This window comes from Phacochoerus africanus, chromosome 4 (assembly GCF_016906955.1).
Source record: "Phacochoerus africanus isolate WHEZ1 chromosome 4, ROS_Pafr_v1, whole genome shotgun sequence".
Taxonomy (NCBI): Eukaryota; Metazoa; Chordata; class Mammalia; order Artiodactyla; family Suidae; genus Phacochoerus; species Phacochoerus africanus.
Genome location: NC_062547.1, coordinates 163,810 through 181,876, shown reverse-complemented (window position 1 = coordinate 181,876; position 18,067 = coordinate 163,810). Strand labels below are relative to the sequence as shown.

General features: G+C 57.6%; 1 long non-coding RNA gene across 1 annotated transcript; it reads left to right on the top strand.

The window, feature by feature from the left end:
- The first annotated feature begins 986 nt into the window (after positions 1 to 986).
- Positions 987 to 11,313, top strand: LOC125124762 (uncharacterized). The gene is made up of 3 exons (XR_007134308.1): positions 987 to 1,327; positions 7,654 to 7,721; positions 8,349 to 11,313. It is a non-coding gene; the product is annotated as an uncharacterized LOC125124762 (long non-coding RNA).
- Positions 11,314 to 18,067: the final 6,754 nt, after the last annotated feature.

The window sequence follows — 18,067 nt, the reverse complement described above, 5'->3', positions numbered from 1 at the left end:
CATGGGCAGCTCAGCCCTTGCATGCACCACTCATCCAGGACCCGACCAGCATCATGCAGGCTTTGCCACTGCCCTGTGGCCGTTCTGAGTCCCCGCCCCCACCCAGATCTGGCCTCCCACCACTTCCTCTCTGGATTCCCTTTTCTGGAGGGACATACTGCCTTTCTGTGCCCCAGGGCCTTTGTATGGCTGTCTCCTCTAGCCAGAATGTTTCCCGCAGCTCCTCCCTTAGAGGCTGTCATCCCTGGCTCTCACTAGCCTCACTTTCTTTTTTTTTTTGTCTTTTTTTTTTGTTGTTGTTGTTGCTATTTCTTGGGCCGCTCCCGCGGCATATGGAGGTTCCCAGGCTAGGGGTTGAATCGGAGCTGTAGCCACCGGCCTACGCCAGAGCCACAGCAACGCGGGATCCGAGCCGCGTCTGCAACCCCCACCCCAGCTCACGGCCACGCCGGATCGTTAACCCACGTAGCAAGGGCAGGGACCAAACCCGCAACCTCATGGTTCCTAGTCGGATTCGTCAACCACTGCGCCACGACGGGAACTCCTAGCCTCACTTTCTTAGAGATCCCTCACTTCCTCCCATCTCATCACAAGGTGTGAGTCGCATGGCTTCGTGTTCCTCCTGGCGCTTACCAAATCCGGAACGTAACCTCCTCCTACTTATTTGTTGCTCTTTTTAGGGCCGCACCTGCAGCATGTGGAGGGTCCCGGGCTAGGGGTGGAATCGGAGCTGCAGCTGGGGGCCCGCCCCACAGCCACAGCAGTGCAGGATCCCAGCGGGATCTGTGACCATGCCGCAGCTCGTGGCGATGCCGGATCCTTAACTTGTGAGCTGTGGTAGCAACTCCATATCCTCCTTTCTTGTTATAAACTTTAAAAGTTGCGGTGTAGTTGATGTTTCCTGCTTGCTTATTTGCTTGTATTTTTGTCTTTTCCCTACTGCGCTTTAAGCTTCTTGAGGGCAGGGCTGGTCCTTCCTCCCAGCATGTCCCGAACTCCTCCTGCCCAGCTGGGGGACTCCCTGGAGGAGCTGGGCAGGCTCTTCCTGCAGCCGCTGGTCCCGACCCCACAGCAGCAGGGCTTGTCCAGCCGCCATTCCTTCCACATCTCTGCAGGTCCCTCTCCTTCTGCGCTGGGTCAACAGCCCCAGGCTAAGACAAGAACCCCTACTTGGGTCCGGCAACCCTTCCCTGTCCCTGCAGCCGCGTTTTGTCCTGGAGGCCACCAGGGGGCGTCGCAGGCCCACGCGTGATCGGCGGGGACTGCGGAGGCGCCCTGGCTCCTATCTCCAGGAGGCGGTGGGGCGGGGGTCGGAGCCTTTCGGGAGGTAAGGGTTTGCCTCTGGCGAGCTGCTGAGGGGGGCCTGAGTCATCCAGGCGGCTCAGGTGGTGTCCTGTGAGGGGGCGGCAAATTCCTGGGGCTGGGAGTGCAGGGACCTGGGGGGGGGGGGCTGGGGGAACGCGGGGACCGGGAGCACAGGCACCGGGGTGGGGGGCTGGAGGACGCGCGGCGACGGGGAGCGCAGGGACGGGGAGCGCAGGGACCAGGGTGGGGGGCGCGGGGACTGAGGACGGGGATCGGGGGCGTGGGGATGGGGAACTCAGGGACCCGGGTGGGGGTGGGGGGTGGGGGCGGGGGCGGGGCGCACATGACCGGGCGGGGGCGCGGGAACCCAGGGCGGGGGCGCGGGAACCCAGGGCGGGGGCGCGGCTGCCGCTTCCACCCCCCGCCGATTCCCCGAAGTGACGGCGCCGGGCTCACGGGAGGCGGGGGAGCGGGGAGGCCCGGAGGCCGGGAGGCCGGGAAGTGGGAGGGGCGCGGGCGCAAAGGTCTGCCGGGCCCTGCGGGCAGCAGAGCTTTGTTTGTGAGAAGAGGTGAAAGTACAGGAGACGCGTGGGTGGGTTTGTGGGCGCGCTCCCCTCTGAGCCGAGACCAGCAGAGGAAGAGGGGGGCGGCGGGGACTGGGGCATCTCCTTTGCTGAACTTGTGACGGGGAGCCCAGCTTAGAAAAGGGGCCACGGGTGGGGCCCCAACATTTCCCCTCAGATCTGAGCCTTGGGGAGCCCCCCCCCAACCTCCGGCTGCGAAGGCAGCCCCCTGGAGCCTGCCTGGACCTCAGAGCCGGTGAGCCTGCTGGCAGCGGTCTGGGTGCCCTGTCTCCCTAGACCACGGGCCATCTGGTGAGGAGGAGGAGGAGGAGAGGGGCTGCAGGCGGCAGGAGGTGGCCCTGGGGGCAAAGGTGATGTGGGCGCAGAAGCCTTCGATTCCTCTGCTCGGGTCTGCAGGCCCCTGTGGGAACACCCGGGGATGTGTTGTGGGCAGTGGGGTGTTGTTTCCCCCTGACCAGGGGCCTCTGTCCTCTAAAACCGTGATGGGTTCACTTGTCAGCCTGCACCTGGGTGAAATCTCCTGCCTTTCAGCTCCTCCCAGAAGACCCCTCCCAACCTCCAAAGAGATAAGCAGGGCCCAGCCCCCAGGCCCCGGCCTTTGCTTCCTTAACCAGTGTGGCCTGATGCCAAGGTCCCACCAGGCTGCCCCGCTGAGAAGCAGCGTCCACCAGGCTGGGCCCTGCCTCCCTCCAGGCGGCAGCCCTGTGGGGATCCTCTGCGGGGGGCAGGGGGTCTTCGCCCCCTTAACATCTTGACATGGACAAGAACAGACTGTTCTTCAGACGAACTGGGGCCCCGGTTCCCATCCCATCCTGCTTTCCACCCCACGTTACCCTCAACTGCGTCATCCAGTGCAGCGGAAACTACACTTTCCAGCGCCAAGAGGCTGTGATGCTGTGATAGCCCAAATTTGAATATGAACCCTATCCTAGGAGAAATTAGGGTACAGGCATTGATTCTTCCCACAGTAATCTAAGCCTCAAAGGAACTGAACTAAAGTTCTCAAGTTCAAATCCAAAAAAAGTTCAAGTACTAGGAAAGAGAACAGTGGCAAATGTTGGGAAAGTCAGAGCTTTGTCCTGTTGCTGCTGCCGTTTCCGATTTATGGGCGGGGAGGCAGCTGGGAGGTGGGATGGACTCCCTACACAGGAGCCAGCCTGGGTTTGCAGGGTTTGGGCTCACGGTCTGGGAACGCTTCAACAATGAAAAAACAGTCGGTTTTGCTGTGTGTGTGTTGGGGTGGGAAGGCTTTCCCCTTCTTCCCTTGTAGGGTTTTTGGCTTGTGTAATAATTAAATTGATATAAAACAAGGTAGCAGAAGAAAAACAAATTTTGCGTGTATCGGAGCCCCCTAAAGACATGTGACCATGAGACCGGAATTGGCACTGCCGTGTGCCAGGGGCCAAAAACCAAACCAAAAGAAAAACACCCATGAGACCCAAAGGGCAGCCGGTAATTGTGGCTTTTCTCACTTCCTGAGCTAAGGAGAGGGGTGGGGCCTGGGGGCACAAAAGGATGGGAAAGAAAGGCTTCTCTGTTTGCAGTAAGTCTACACCGCTTCCCCATCCAGCCTCCGGGGTACGGGGTACGTCACACAGTGGCCACCGGGCAGGTAAAGCACTTTGCCTGAAGCTGCCCGACGTTGATGCCTTTAGCTCAAAATAAGCCTTCTTCTGCCAAAGCCGGCAAATCCTGCTCCCCTTCCGTTTAAGGACAAAACCCTTCTCAGGGTCTTCTATCTGTGGCCCTGGAGTTGGAGGGAGAGGCAGCAGGGGCTAGGGGTCCCCTGAGCACTTTGGGTCCCTGCCTTCCTCTCCCTGCCGGAGTTTTCAGCCCTCTAGGGTTAAATCAACACACTCAGGGCCGCGCTCCTTTAAAAGGGCGCAAGGATGAATATGATTCTCTTTTTTTGGCCACATCATCAGTGGCTGGATGCGGGATCTCAGTTCCAGACAAGGGGTTGAGCCTGGGCTGCGGTGTTTTCCCATCACCAGAGCTGCAAGCTCACAGCTGAGGCTCTTTCCGCCTCCCAGAGGTTTTCTGGGCAAAACCCCAGGATGCTCCAGGAGCAGAGACTGGGGTGTCCAAGGGAGAGAGGGGAGGCGGTGGGGGAGACTCTCTGGCCAGTGGTCACCCCCGAGAGCAGCACACCTCAGGCTGTGGCTTCTGCCCACAGCCCCACCATGGAGGCTGGACCCCAGGCCTTGATGAGGAGGGGACCCCGCCCAGCAGGGCCCTGGAGGCAGCACCCCGCCCATCCCCAGGATTCCCAGGGAAGCGGCTGCCGGCGCGGGAAGTGGAAACGTGAAAAGGAAAACAGCCGGTTGAGCGACGTCGTATCTGAGTCATCAGCCAGCTGGACCCAGCACCCTGAAAACTGTTGCTGACATAATTCCCATAATCAACTCTGGGCCGTGCCAGGCTGTCGAGACACAGGCCTCAGGACTGGAACAGGGAAGTCCAGGCCTAGGCTGGCGCAGAGGGATGCTCGAGCCTGGGGCTCAGCGGGCTTGGGGCTGACCTGGACGCTGAAACCGCACAAGCGCGGGAAGAGAGCAGGTGTGACTTTTCCTCTTGGAGCACGGGGTGAAGAGGGCTTTCTAACTGGTAGAGAAAAAACACAGGCCCGGAAGGGCGTCGCTTGTGCTGAAGCTCCGGATGTGAAATCCAGGCTTCTACCCAACTCAGCTCATTTCCGCCTTCCCTAGAAATGTGGTCTTAAGGCCAGGCTGCAGTTTCCCGGCCAGCACTGAGGAGGCAATCTGCCCCGTGGGCCCACGCCGTCCCCAGAGATGCAGGGGCACCTGTGCGATAAAACTCCTGGTGCCCCCGTCCCCAAGAAGACGGCCCGGCCCACCCTCCTTTCCAGAGCCTTCCGCCTTGGGCTGGCCCTCTCAGCTCCCTGCTGCTGCTGCTGGAGGAGATGCTGGCTATTCATGACTCACCAAAGAGTCACTTAGACCTTCAGATTTACTCATTTGCATTTTGTCTTTTACCGTAACTAAGATTTAGGATCCAGACAAAGGGTAAGGAGTTCCCACTGTGGCTCAGTGGAAAGGAATCTGACTAGTATCCATGAGGACACGGCTTCAATCCCTGGCCTGGCTCAGTGTGGCGTTGACGTGAGCTGTGGCGTAGGTCGCAGATATGGCTTGGATCTGGCATTGCTGTGGCTGCGGTGTAGGCCGGCAGCTGCAGCTCTGATTTGACCCGTAGCCTGGGAACTTCCATATGCCGCACCTGCAGCCCTAAAAAAAAAAAAAAAGGCGGAGAAAACAAAAGGTGAATAAATATGACTATATAAGTGGTTTTTAAATGTGCATGACCAAAATGCAACATACAAACAAGTAAGCAATGGGGAGAAAATATTCGGGACATGTACCAAAGACAAAGGGCGAATGTCCCGAGTGCGTCAAGAAGTCTTACAAAGCCGAAGAGGAAAAATGGAGAAAAGTCATGAACAGACAATTTACATTAAAAAAAAAAAAGTTCCCCTGTGGCGCAGTGGGTTAGGGATCTGGTGTTGCTGCAGGGGTGGCGTAGGTTGCAGCTGCATGTCTGAGTTGTTCTCTGGCCTGGGAACTTCCATAAGCCACGGGTATGGCCAAAAAGGAAGAAAGAAGGAGAGGAAGGAAGGAAGGAAGAAAATGACTCTGAACATAAGGAACAATCCTTACCATTCATCACTAGAGAAATGCAATAATACTGAGACCCCACTTCTCTCCTATCGAAGGGGCAAAAACATTGTAAACAACGACCCACTCCGTGTTGAAGCTGCAAGGAAACCAGCACACTCAGATGTCACGGGGGGAATGCAGATCGTGTGATTCTGAAAGGAAGTCGGTCAGACACAACAAAAATCTGTGTGCACTTACCTTTGACCAGGTGATAGTTCCCGAAATCTATCCTGGAGACGCCCTTCAAACAATGCGAAATACGCACACACACGGGGGTTCGTTGTCACACCAGGTGTCATTGCAAAACATTAGGAACAACCTAACCTCTGGACTAAGAGAGCGACCCCGGGAACGGTGGCCGCCAGCCCGTCGCAGAGAGGAGAGCCGCCCGGCAGCGGCGGGAGGAGGATCCTGCTAAACAGAAGCGTGTGCTGTCCCGGCCGGTCTGTTGGGAGAAGAAGCGCAGGCCACCCGCAGGGCTTCCTTTCTTCTCAGAAGGAAGGTGATGGGCGTCTGCTCACTTGCGGAAAAGGCACGGCAGGATAAGCCAGAAGCTGCAGAGGCGGGTGGGCAGGGGATGGGCAGGGTGGCGAGGACGCCAGGGAAGACAGCTTTTGATGGAAACTCGCGTGCTGGAACCAAAGTGGTGCTTCACGTACCCCAGAGGAAGCAAGCAGCTGAGCCCAATCCGGACTGGGAGAGCACCCGAAATGGAAACCAGGCTCGGAGATGAGTCTGCAGACGGAGGCGCCCCACCCGGGAAGGTGGCGAAGGGGGTACCCTCAGGGCTGTGGTCTAGGGATTCTGAGGCTGTTTGATCTGTGTAAGAGAACTGAGCCAGTAGCACAAGTCTCTGTCGATGAGAACTGGAGGAAGAGGTCAGGAGAAGCGGAGGAGGAAGGCTTGGAACGGGCCCTGTAGTGTAGGTGCCCACACCCCCACCCCCGGGTCTGCGTAAACTCGTGGTCTTTAACCTGCACCCACAAAGATACAGATAAGTGGACTGTGTGGTGAGTACATGTCTGTGCGCTTCCTGTGTGGACCGAGAGGCCAGGCCGTCGTCCAGTAAAGGAACCAGGCCTCCTGGGAGGTGGCCAGTGCCAGGGCTGGGGTGGCGAGTCCCCTGGATGGACCTGGAGCATCTTGTGGGGCCAGAATGTAAGAAAGTGCTCAAAACACGAACACAATCAGGCGAGGGCTCTGCCGGGGTGCAGGAGCACCCCAAGGGACCCACGGTACTACAAGCTGGGACTGCTTCAGCAGCAACGCAGTGCAAGTTCCCGGACTGTAGACCGAAGAACGAGAGACGTATCCGCGTGCCCTTCTGACCCAAAGAAGCAGTGGATTAAACAAGCACACGGAGGGTTAGGGAAAGCCCCTCTTGACGGTAGAATCCAGTTACCAGAGGAAGAAGGGAAGGGGAAAGTAGAAAATCATGGCGCGGCGTCACAATAATGCTGCTGTAGACCAGACTCACTGAAGGGCGCTGAACTTGTGGGGGGAGTTGGAGCAGAAACACGGTGGGTACGGTCTTAAACTATCTGCCCGACATGCTAATTACCCACAGAGAAAACCTGGCGATGCTGCATGGGGGCCTCGTAGACGCCACCTTCGCAGGTGGCCGAGGTCAGCACGACTAGTAGTAAGTAGGATTTGTCTTCTGTCCGTGTCAGAAGCTCCGTGTTATGCTAGGCGGAGAGGTCCCAACATCATTTCTGTAGTACTGTTGCCAAAAATTCATAATCTCTGTTAAAAAGGAGACAACAAAGCCACAAGGAAGTCACGTTAGGACAGCAAAACAAGATTTAACACCTACCCTGACGGCCGTTTCAACCTTCCCCCAGGGATGGGACCTTTCACCAGCTAACCTAGAATTCCCTGGTCAGCACTCAGGAGGAAACCCAAGAGACCCCTTCTGTCCCCTTTAAAAGAGTCACCTTGCCCGAAAAAACACATTCTTTGCTAATGAGCTCCTTCTCTCTGCTCCCTCCCTGCTTTTAAAACACCTTGCCTTTCTGCAGCTCTGACCGAGCTCCTTTCTGTTGCTGGATGGGTTGGTGACTCAGTGAACATTTGTGATTTGACAGATTTGGTGGCAGTGGTGGGATCGAAGAAGATTCCAGCAGCTTTGGTGACAAGGAGAAAAGCAGTCATGGTACTTCTTTTTTTTTTTTTTTTTGTCTTTTTGCCATTTCTTGGGCTGCTCCCGCGGCATATGGAGGTTCCCAGGCTGGGAGTCGAATCGGAGCTGTAGCCACCAGCCTACGCCAGAGCCACAGCAGCACAGGATCCAAGCCGCATCTGCAACCTACACCACAGCTCATGGCAACACTGGATCCTTAACCCAATGAGCAAGGCCATGGATTGAACCCGCAGCCTCATGGTTCTTAGTTGGATTCGTTAACCACTGCGCCACGACGGGAACTCCAATGGTACCTTCTGAGTTCACAGAATTCTTGCTGCTTCCAGAGGCCATGGGTAAAGTCCCTCCCAGTTCTGGGATCTGCTACCTGGGTCAGGCTCCCATCTAATTGGCTTACAGGGCAGGACAGCTCCTGCTGGAGACAAGTCCCCGGCTTTTCAGACCACAAGTCCCAGGTGTCTGTGTAGAACCCCCGTGGGTTCTGTCCGTGTAGAGCCCTTTGGTGAGGTCTGATGGTCCAACCCCTTCCCCAGGCCGGGGTTCCAGAGCCGATGTGCAGGGCCTTTCCCTGGCCAGGCTGGAGCCCCATGTCTTGATTGCTGGTGTGTTAAGTGCACATATTTGTCTTATTTTGTGCAGAAAGAAGCTGCTGCTAGTGGTGATCTCAGAGGCCAAAAAGCTGCAAAAACTGGTGACCACAGGTTGAGCACCTACAGGCTGTCATCAGACCCAAGGCCTCGTGTGTTAGGATAAGTCAGTTGCAGGATGGGTTTGATCGACTCTGGGCCACCAGCAAATGCCAAGAAAACGTCTCAGCAGCAAGGTCCCCGTGGCACTTGCACAGCCCCTGTCCAGAAGCACATCCCTTTGGGGTACCAGTTTGGCTCCAAGAAACCCAAAGCCTTGGCTCTTAGGATCCTTGGATTCCTGACTCCGATACACTTGCTGATTTGGGGTCTAACAGCTATGGTCCCAGAAGTTACAAATACTGACAAAAATGGCGAACTGTCATTAAAAACAACCTAGAATGCGTGACTACCACGAGGAATGTTAATTGAGCAGCACCTGAGAGCAAGCAGGTGGACACTGATTGTAGTTGGTGGGCAGAGGCCTCCAGAAGGCTTCAAGACTCTGAAATGTCTTCATTAAAAGGCGTCCTGCCTAATGAGAAAGGAAAGACCTGAGAGGTGCCTGAACACGACGGTAGGCCTGACATGGCTCCCACTGGCCCTGCCTGAGCGCCTGTGTGGTACCAGTTCTCTGTCTGGACAGCTTCCTGCTCGGAAGAGGCTATCACACAGGTGCCTTTGAGAAGAAAGCCGCCGGCGTTGCCGCCAGTCCCCCTGAGATCCTGAGCTCTCGTCCACTCTTTGGTCAAAGACCAAACCAATGGGCAGAATTTTAACGTTTCCTAAACCCAGGGTGCACCCCCCCAGATATTTTAGGTTTGGAGTCGTTACTGGGCTTCTGCCCCAGGGCTGCCAGATCTTTATCTGCCTGTGTGTGAGCTGGTTGGACTCAGGGTTCCCAAAATGGACCTAGGAAGCAGGACGGCGGAGTCTCAAGGGGGATATTAGAGATCCATCGTCCGCACGGGGAAGCTCTTTCTATGGCCTCCCAGGCTCCGCGCAATAAACCGGGGCGCCCAGCCTGCTCTGGATCCCGCGAGATTAGAGGCTGATAAAAAGGCAGGAAATAGGATGGGCGGCCCCCCCATCTCATGACCGAGGCTGAACACTTTGAAAGGACTTTGGACCAAGGTCATTAACAAAGGTCCTTCAAATGAGTGGCCTTACAGCCACAGCAGCTCCAAGGCAAGAACCCTAAAGTCACGCCTGGGCCCCCACATCATACCCTCGCGGTCCACCACCGACCCATCGGCCCAAGGGTGTTTCATCTGTGATCCGCTGGGGCACCCAGAAAGCCGTCCTCGAAGGTGCCAAGGAAATCCCTCAACATCCACTCCCGCCACCAGAGGAGGCCCCTTGTGCCCCTCCCAGGGCTGACAGGACCCCCAAGGGGCCCGCCAGGAAACTGCTGGCGGGAATATCCTTAAACAGCCGAGGGGAAGCGACAGCTAACATCACTGGACAATCTTGCCAAATTCTGATCGATACCGGGGCTGCCCTCGCTGCTTCACACCCACCCGCACAGGACAGCAGACTCCTCACGTGGGGTAGCTCGTTCAGAGAGCATTTCTACCTCAGCCAGTGCGAAGGACGCCGGACCTGCTCCTGAACACGTTCCTTTTTGCTGCAGGTCGCCGGCCCCGCGCCCCGCGGGCAGCGGTCTCCTCCCTCCGCAGCGAGTGTGGGTGGGTCTCGCCTCCCGTGAGGCCTCGCTGGTGGCTGTGGACCAGCCTGGGCCTGGTCCTTTCGTGCCGCAGGCTGTCCCTGGCCCAGAGAGGAAGACGTTCCACAAAGCCCCCCCCCCCATCTGTGGGCTGCGTCTATAAAGAGGGCTGACCCTGTACCACCCTCAGCGACCAAACCCACCTCCCCTTCGACCCCGCGACAGCCGCGAAGGCCTCAGGCCGGGCCCGGTCTCACCTCTGGCGGGAGACTTAAGCGCCCGGGGACCGGCCCCCACAGCGCAGGTCCTGCCGGTCCGGGGCAGGAGGGGCCAGTGATTTGCCCAGGGTCTGGGCGCTGTTGGCTGTCGGTGACGCGTCTCCTGCTGTTCGGAACCTGAACACCCTCGGCCACAAGATCCGGCCGGTTCAAAACGGTTCCCTCTTGGCGGCCTTGGTTCAGGCCTCTCCCTGCCCCCTTAGACCCCAAGGCCAAGGCCTGTTCGCCTTTGCTCCAAACGATCAGCAGCAGCCCCGGGGGGCCGTGCCCGAGAGGTTCCCGGGGCCCCTCCGGCTTCTCCCAAGTGCTCCGCCGAGCTGTAGGGCCCCTCTTACACCACGCCGGGGACCTGCTGTGCCCCGTCCCCAAAGACACATCCAGGGAAGACCCCAGGCGTTTGCTGCAGCCGTTAGCCGGGAAAGGACAGTCTCCGGGAAGGTGACACTCATCTCTATCCACTCTTTGTTGCCTAGGTCGTAACTGAAGTGCTGGACAATTCCGCCATCTCCGAAAAGAATTAAGCCGATCCAGGAATTACCCAGGCCCACAGCTAAGCGGCAGCCTTGGGCGTCTCTAGGCTGCGCTGGGCATGGGCGACGCTGGGTTCCTGTGTCTTCTTGATTTGCTCCCCCACTTTATGCACGGACTTCTCAGTCCTGAGCCCCCTCCCCAGCAGGATAAATGGGAACTGGCCTTTCCGAGACTAAAACGCGTGCTGGGAGAACGCCCACCCTGGGCTGCCCAGCACTTCCAAACCTGTCACTTTATTTGTGCCTGAGGAGCTAGGCCCTGGGAGGCTGTCGCAGGGACAGTCGGTCAGAAGCACCCTGACTCAGCGCTGGCACCCGCCTCAGCTGCCTTAAGGTCACAGCCGCAGCTGCAAAGTGGGCAGACGCAGCTTTGACGCTGGAGGTGATGTGTACTTACCCTTCCCGCTGTCCAGAGTTTTCCCTCGGAACTGACCCAGCATAGGCTTCTGACCCTACCCCTGCTTCCACCTCCACCACCTTCCTCTTAAAATGTCCTCGGAGTTCCTTTGTGGTGCAGTGAGTTAAGTATCTGGGGTGGTCCCTGCAGTGGCTCGGGTTCGATCCCTGACCCGGGAACTTCCACATGCCCCGGACAAGGCCAATTAAGGGGGCGGGGGGGGGGGGGGCCGGTGGCAACAAGTTAAATGACCTTTCTTCTGCTATCTTCTTATCTTCTGAAGTCGCTGTCATCAAAATTGGGGTCCCACTGAAAAAACTGACCCTGAGTGTCAGGGAACTACCCCAGCTCGTCTCGTCGCACAGGCAGCAGCAGCAGCATCGGTAAAGACTGGCCGGTAGGTGAAGTCCACTCTGTTTCTGCAGAAATGGCCTCTCGTTGCCAGACTTTTGCAACCCGATGTTTCTGTGGACGGCGGCGGGCGGCTCCTGCCTCGGGGACACGGAGATGCAGAAACAATGGCTGTGGATCAAACAGTGGGGGCTGTGGGAAACCCCAGGCGGCTTCTAGGTTCTTCCTGGCTCCCTGGCAAGCCCCGTTTTCAGCTTTTACCTCCCGTTACCCCAAGTGCACTTAACATGATTCAGATGGTAAATAAGCATTGGCAGGGAGACGTCTACAAAATCTCAAGACAGTTTGCCATCAGTGTCTGCATGCCAGGTCCATGACCTGGAGAAGCTATTTTGTGCCCAGAGGCCTCAAACCACCTCCCTCCGAACCCCCGCCGCTTCGCGGGGGTGTCAGTGTGTTCCTGTCATCGTGTTTGGCTTCCTGAGGGGTGGAAGCCTTCCGTTGTTGCAGGAAAGATGCCCTCATGGGGGCAAACAAACCATCCGAGAGTCCGTCTCTCAGCTACTTGGTCACACGGTGTCCAGTGACCAAGGCACCCACTCCAGGCCGCTCCCACGAGCCTTGCCAGAAAAGCTGCCGACTTCTTGGAATCATCACTGTCCCTCTCACCCTCAATCGAGCAAAGCTGAGAGAACTAAAGGGACCCTCAAACCTAAATATCTAATTGGCCAAAGAGACTGGACTTCTTGGGCCTAAGGTCCTGTGGGACCCTCTTTGGGAAACATAAACCCACTCCCAGGAGAGGGTCCTCTGCAGACGGATGCCTACGGTGCACGGCCTCTGCTGACCTGGCTGCCAGGCTGGTGGGCCCAGCTGCCGTCCGTCTCTGATGGCTTGTGCTCAGACTTAGCAGCAGCAGGTAAAGCTTCCTCAATCCAACCTCCAAGATCTGTTGGTCACAGTCTGGAGCCTCGTGACTGGGTCTTCTGGAAACTTCGCGAGAGGGAGACAGCCCCTCACTAAGTGCCCCTGACCACTGACACGGATGCAAGATGAAGAGGCGCCGAGCCTTGGGTACACATCTCACAGGTAAAGGAGGTGCCGCCTGACATCTGGTCCTGTGCAGACCTGGGGACCTCGGGAATCAGCTGGACGAGGAGAAGCAGTGGTGACATCAGGATGGGTGTCCACTGCCACCGAAATGCTGGCTCAGGGCTTTTTCCTACTTTAACTAAAACTCGAGACCCTTCCTTCCTCCTGTTCTCTCCTTTACTCTGGCTTGAAACCAAGTCCCCCCAAACCAAGTTCCTCTGCACAGTTTAGGACGAAACTCTTGATCCAAAGCTTTGCCCCCTTTCTTGTCCGCCCCCCCCCCCGCCCCCCATTCCCCTTAGGCTCGAGGAGAATCAAAGAAGAGGCTACGAAACCGAGCAAGGTCCTGCGGGGCCTCCCCGGTGTCTGGCCCTCCCTCCCCTCCCCCTTTCTTTCCTTTCCCTGTCAGGGCTGCACCTGCAGCATATGCAGGGTCCCAGGCTAGGGGTCAAATCGGAGCCGCAGCTACTGGCCTACGTCACAGCCACAGCCACGCAGGATCCCAGCCGCATCTGCGACCTACACCACAGCTCATGGCAGCGCCAGATACTTAACCTACGGAGCAAGGCCAGGGATCGAACCTGCGTCCTCATGGATCCTAGTCGGGTTCGTTACTGCTGAGCCACGCCGGGAACTCCTGTGTTTCTTGTAGGTCTCCTGGGCCTTCCCTGAGTGCCAAAGACCAGGGACAGGCAGCTACTAATTAGGGAAGTGAGGGAACACACACCGGAGGAAAGGCGGTTAAACGAGAAAAGCAATGACAATAGTTCCGGATAAAACAGTCCCAGCTCCTGCTCAAAGGGGGCAGGGCCGCCCGACGGGCCTCTTAGCGTTGGTCTTCGGGAACCGAGACCCACCTACCTGCTGTTTGTAGAATCTCGACATCTCTGAGTCCACGCTGCACCCCTCTCTTCGGCTTTAACCCCGACATCCTAAGCCTCTGCTCAGCCGTGCACATAACGTGTTAGTTACTGAAGGAACTGGAGTGTGAGAGCCCCTCCTCAGGGAAGCCCCTGTGGTGATAAGGAAAAGCGAGCGAGAAAAATGACCCTTTGTCTCGTGGAGTTCTGCGGGAACCTCGGAACACACCAGATTCGCATCGACCAGGAACAAAGAACTCGGCCCGGGGTCTCTTCCGTCCCCTGACCTTCCCGTCCCCCACTCCCCCTCCGGCCTTTGCGTAAAAGAAGCCTGAATTCTACCCTGAGTTAAGAGGGCTCCTTGGAGAGCAGCCTGTGGCTGCCAGGGTGGTGAGCGGGTGGGGGAGGGATGAAGTGGGAGTTGGGGGCAGCAGATGCCAACTATTCTATGCAGAATGGGTAATGAGGTCCCACTCTGTAGCACCCAGAACTGTGTTCAATATCCCGTGATAAACCCTAAGGGAAGAGAACAGAAAAAGGATGCATGTGCACATGCACGATGGTATCACTTTGCTGTGCTCAGAAACATCGTAAATCAACTGTACTGAAGCGGACAGAACATTGTACATCAACCGTAATCAGAAAGTTAAAAAAGAAGATGACTCTTTGGGACAGTCCTGCCATCGGCTGCAGGCAACGTTCTCACAGCGTTGGCAGAAACAAAGGCGCTGGGCCCGCGTGACTCAGCGGCCGAGCACCCGGGCGGGGCTGCACGCAGTCAAGTTTGTTCTCCTGTTACATTACAGCCAGAACAACTTGTGCCTTTTTTTTTTCTCCCAACCTTTCTCCAGTTATAACTGTCCCTGCCTGACTACATACAAATACCTGAATAAATCTTAGCACGTTTGCATCCTCCAGTTCTCATGATTATCTGCATCAGAGCGGCCCCCACCAACTAGGAGAGCTCGCCTCGTATGGGCGAGGACTTTGGAATGACTCTACATCTCAGGTTAGGAGATTTCTTACCACATGCGCTAAGAGTCTGACCGACCCTCGGCGTAAGGGGTAACTGCAGGCAGCTGTCCTGGGAACACGGCCACGAACAGGGCCGCCCCGACAGGAGCGGGCTGGGTTTATCTCGGCCTGTGACGGTCACTGCCCTTCTTGGGCCTATGGGTGAGATGGCTGGCCCACAGCCGGGCAGTGCCTCTGGGTATTTACCTGGGCCCTTGACTTTCCTCAAGGACGGCGGGACTAACGTGGTCATTAGGAAGGACTTTCCAGGGGATGCCATGACTCAGGATGCGCTTCCTTTGGCACAGCCATACCTCCCTGGTTAGAAGTAAATGCAAACTGAGTTCCTGTCGTGGCTCAGTGGTTAACGAATCCGACCAGGAACCATGAGGCTGCGGGCTCGGTCCCTGCCCTTGCTCAGTGGGTTAAGGATCCGGCGTTGCCGCGAGCTGTGCTGTAGGTCGCAGACACGTCTTGGATCCTGTGTTGCTATGGCTCTGGCGTAGGCCGGCGGCTACAGCTCGGATGAGACCCCTAGCCTGGGAACCCCCATACGCTGCGAGAGCAGCCCTACAAAAGGCAGAAAGACAAAAAAAAAAAAAAGAAGAAGTAAATGCAAACAAGAATATGATCCAAAGCCTCTCCTTAACTCTTGAAGATATTGTGGAATCCGTTGCAAAGTCGACATCTGCCCAGCAGGCATCCTTGAACTCCCTCAGTAGCGTTGCTCTTTTTTTTCTTTGCTTTTTTTTTTTTTTTTTTTTTTTTGCTTTTTAGGGCTGCACCCACAGCATATGGAGGTTCCCAGGCTAGGGGTCCAATTGGAGCTGTAGCTACCGGCCTCCACCACAGCCACAGTGATGCCGGAACCGAGCCACGTCTGCGACCTACACCACAGCTCATGGCAACGCCGGATCGTTAACCCACTGAGCAAGGCCAGGGATCGAACCCGCAACCTCATGGTTCCTAGTCGGATTCGTTAACCACTGCGCCACAACGGGAACTCCCATCATGCAACCTTATTGCGCCAACAGATAATTGCTATAACCTAATTCATCATGCGAATTGAAAGCACAAAGAGACAGCATTACACAAGCCCTGGAATAGCTACGCTTGGAGTTGGGGGCCTCTCGGGCCTGCTGTGGGAGTGTGTGTTGCAACAAGCTTGTGGCAGACAATCCGGCTGGTCCACTGCAGTGGGTGACACACGTCCAACAGAGACGTGGACGCCCGCGTAGGGACGCGCACACGCACAGATGCTCACGGCGGCTTCGTCCTTTGTAGCCGCAGTCGGCAAAAGCAACACTGACCGTTGAGAGCAGGGCAGAGGCTGTGGCTCAGGGATCCAAGGAACACAACACAGAAATCAGGAGAAATGAACTACAGCGGGAACGGAGACCAAGCCAGGCAAAATCAAACCACAGCGTTCGGGTTCGACCCTCGCTCAATCGGATTCGGCTTTACCCACACTTGAGGGTTGAAACTCACTTGAAAAGCAAGGATGTGCACAGCATGAAGGCCCTGAGAGCGGTCGGTGCGCTCCGTGGGGCCGGTGGGCGGCTCCTGGCGGGGCGGGCAGTGCGCCGTGTGTGACTTGGTGTTTGGTAGGCATGCGCGTTTCAGCAGTTTGCCAGGCGGGACGTTGGCGTCGCATGCGCTTTGCCGTGTCTTTGTGAACAGTCGCAACGAGGACACGTTAAAGGTAGACGCCCCCGCGGCGCAGACTGAACACAGCCAGCGATGACAAGTGGAAACGCTGGGAGGGGGGTTTGTGGGGACCGTGTTTCTGAGGTCCCCGAAATCCTGCCAGAGGAGATCTGGAGAGGGTGTGAAGGCGGCGTCCGGCCGGAGGGACCTGAGCTGGGCCTGCAGGGAGCCACCCGGGGAGGGATGCGCCCCTTCGCACAGGCAGGGTTAGGCGGTGGAACGAACAAGCCCAAATCCCTCCGTCCTGGTCTGGCTGTGCCCAGGAAGGTCACGCAGGGGCCACGGAGGTGGCACCTCTAGGTCACGGCAGAAAGAAGGGCCCTCAGGGCCTCACGCCCTGGCCACGCCTCAGACTGGGCAGCCCTCCCAACAGCCACATTTGCACGTGGTCAGGAGGGCCTCGGTGCAAAATACACCCTCCCCCGGGGGCCAGTCCCAAAGACCCCGCAGCCCATGCAGATCAAAAGCAATGCAAAGACGGCCTAGACGCCCCGTGTCAAGCCCACACGAGGACAACCTTGGGTTGAAAGGACGCATCCCTGACCCCCAGGCCTCCAGCATCAACTGTGGAGCAGGGGCAGTGCGCCCTGACTGGGGGTCCTGAGGTCTCCCCTGAGGCTGCGGTGAGGACGCTGGCCCTGGGCGGACGCCCTCCTTGGCCTGCCGTCCTCGGGCACTGGGGTAAGGCAGTGCAGAAACCAAGAGCTTCCCCAGCACCTCCAGCCATAGAGCCACACGCAAGGGGCCCAGGGTTATTTTAAGTCTCTTTGGGTCCAGGTCGAGGCTTTCAGCGCTCTTTCAGAACTATTGTAATTTCAGGGTCAGGGTCAGGGTCAGGCCTCAAAATTGCACGTGAGGCTTCTTCCCACAGATCTGGGTTCTGCTACATTTCTCTGCTCTTCACCCTAAGCCCCTCGTGCCCACCTTCCCCTCAAGGTGATGCCAGCACTGGGCACATGGGGACCCTCCTCCAGAGTCTGTGTGATGCGGTTTTTACTGGTTAGGGCTGAGAAGCTGTCACTCTTGGAAGGCCAAGTCCCCACCCTGAACTTTGTCCCTTTCACTTCTGCTCGTCAGTCCGCCTGCCGGTCTCTGTGCGGTCAGAGGCCCAGACACGCAGCCCACGGCCTATGCCCCTCCAAGCGGGTCTGCTTGCAACCTCTGGTTCTAGGGCCACGGGAGCTGAGGCTCTGGGTCTGCCTCCAAGAGCCCTTGGAGCCCCAATTCCTCACTGCTGGTATTGGGCTTCTCCAGAGAAAGAGAAGCAGTGGATTCTTAGGAGGAGACCTTATTAGGACGCGGCCACCTGGCCTGGAGGCTGGCCATCTGCCCTTGGCCGCAGGCTCGCGCGATCAGGCGGGCACCCAGTACCAGACCTGAGTGGGAAGCCCGATGCTGAGCTCCGGGGGGTGTTCCCCTCCTCCACCTTCGCCTCCTCCTCAGCTCCCAGCAGGCTGCATGGGAGTCCACCTGCCAGAGTGAAGCCCCTCCAGATGTACCAGGATAACTTCCTACGGAACGTGGGGGCCCCGGGCCCCGGTCAGGCTGACACAGAAAATTCACAGTGCGTGTCGCCCCCGGTTTCCAGCCTCCGGGAGCACTTCTTTTTTTTCCTCCCCTGGTGGCTGCCTGGGCTGAGGCCACACTTTCAAAGTTTTCCCCATCAGCCAGGTGTGCTAGTCCTCATCCTGGGTCTCGGCGCCAAGCAAAGGAAACTCTGTGTCTGCTCCTGCTGCCATTCAAACACGGCAGGCAGGGGCCGTGGCCGACGGGGCCTGGGCAAGGCTCCTGTCTCGGCTTTGGCTTCCGGGATGCCGGGAGTGCCTGTGATGCCCGC